Raw genomic sequence first — 1,800 nt, forward strand, 5'->3', positions numbered from 1 at the left:
ATCAAACAGTAAAAACGGGATCTCATCTTCTTTTCACCTTCTTTAATCATCATTGGCTTGCATGCATCTCCACCAATGCCCTCTACTGTGAACCTGTCACCTACTTTCACACTTTGTGCTTTCTTATTACTCAATTCTTTTGAGTATCTCAAATTGGTTAAATTGAGGTTAAAATTTGTTGGTGTATATTGTATCGGTTTATTATTGTTTAATAATTTAGGCAAATTAAAACAAAGGGTTCCAATAATCGACAAACCAAACCATCTTCCTAAGACCAATAGGCATGTCGGCCTTATTAGCCTTTTGCATTTCGTCTGGCCGCAGATTAATTTAAAACAAAAAAATTATTAATTAGTTGAAATTTGAAAACCTAATTTTTGTTCCCCACATATGTACGTGAAATGCTGTTTACTTTTAGACTAACAAAGCTTTGATAGTGGTGCTTTGTACATTAGCGCCGATAAGTCAAATCAATTAGTCTATAAAATTAGAAGGGAAAATCGCACTTTTGGTCCCTCAATTGTTGCCTGATCTGCAATGTTATCCCCCATTATCAATTTTAGTTAATTGGGTCCCTAATAGTCTTAAATCTTAGTCAATGTAGTCCTCAGGTCAGATTTTTCACTAACTAGGGTTAAAATCATGGGCAATTTAGTAATTTCACCATTACACATACCTTAGCTCAGCCCTTGCCTTTCACTGCCAATCCGCCATTTTTGTTCATCTACTGGTACGAAGAGGGCGACACGATTTGCAAGAGGATGTCTTCAAACTACTCCAAACTTATATGATATCTTCCATCGTTTCCGGTCTCATTCAGTATCCGACAAGCAAAAATGACTTCCTCTAAGAAATTTGACGGTCAATCGCCTTCTTCAACGCAGTTTGTTCTCCTCGCCGTCGCCGTGTTCTTCCTCTGGCCTTCTGGTCCTGATGTTAATAAATAAGGAACAATTAAATATGGAAACAGAATCGAAAAGCTATAGAAATAATGAGGAAAGAAGAGTTGATGAGTGGGAAATCGCAACTCACAGATCGAAGATGACAGGGATCCTCCTCTGCGTCTCCATTATCATTCTCCTCGCCGTCGCCATGTTCTTCCTCTGGCCTTCCGGCCTCGATGTCTCCGTCGCCCATCTCAAGCTCAAAGGCTTCAAAATTCACTTGATTCCACTTTAAACTCCCCCAAAGTCCCAAACTTTTCCATTCTGCATTCTCCTCCAACCTTCCAAAATCGCATCTCTCCTCTCTTCTCCTTTTAACATTTTACAACCTCCGCTGTCTATGGTGGTCGGAATTTCCATTGCGGCTAGCTCTCAAACCGCCTACAACTGCCAGTTCTCATTGGTTCGCCCAGAGCCTCACTGCGCTTCCCGGCCGAGTTTACTATTTAGTCATTTGAGTCAGCGATTTCGCAGCTCAGTTCTAAGCTCTGGAAGAAAACCTAGCCTGACGGTGTGCTTCGTTCTAGAAGATGAGTAATTAGAGTTCGGAGTTGAAATCCGGGCGGTTCTCGTTGGAAGAAAACCTAGCCTGATCGAAGCGCTTCACTTATCTCGTCGCCGCCGTGATGTCGAGCTTGGGGATTACGTCCATGGCGGTTCTCGCAGTTTATTACAGATTCCAGTCTCCATCAACATAATCCTAGACCTCAGCGTTAAGGTCCGCAACCCTAACTTCTACTCCATCGACTATACAGCTTTAAGTGTTCGATTACTTTCGATATAGTTACTGAGATTAATGGCCAACTCGATTCTCTTCTTTAATATTTCGATCGGCCGGATTGGTCATTGAACACGT

This window comes from Ipomoea triloba, chromosome 6, assembly GCF_003576645.1.
Source record: "Ipomoea triloba cultivar NCNSP0323 chromosome 6, ASM357664v1".
NCBI lineage: Eukaryota > Viridiplantae > Streptophyta > Magnoliopsida > Solanales > Convolvulaceae > Ipomoea > Ipomoea triloba.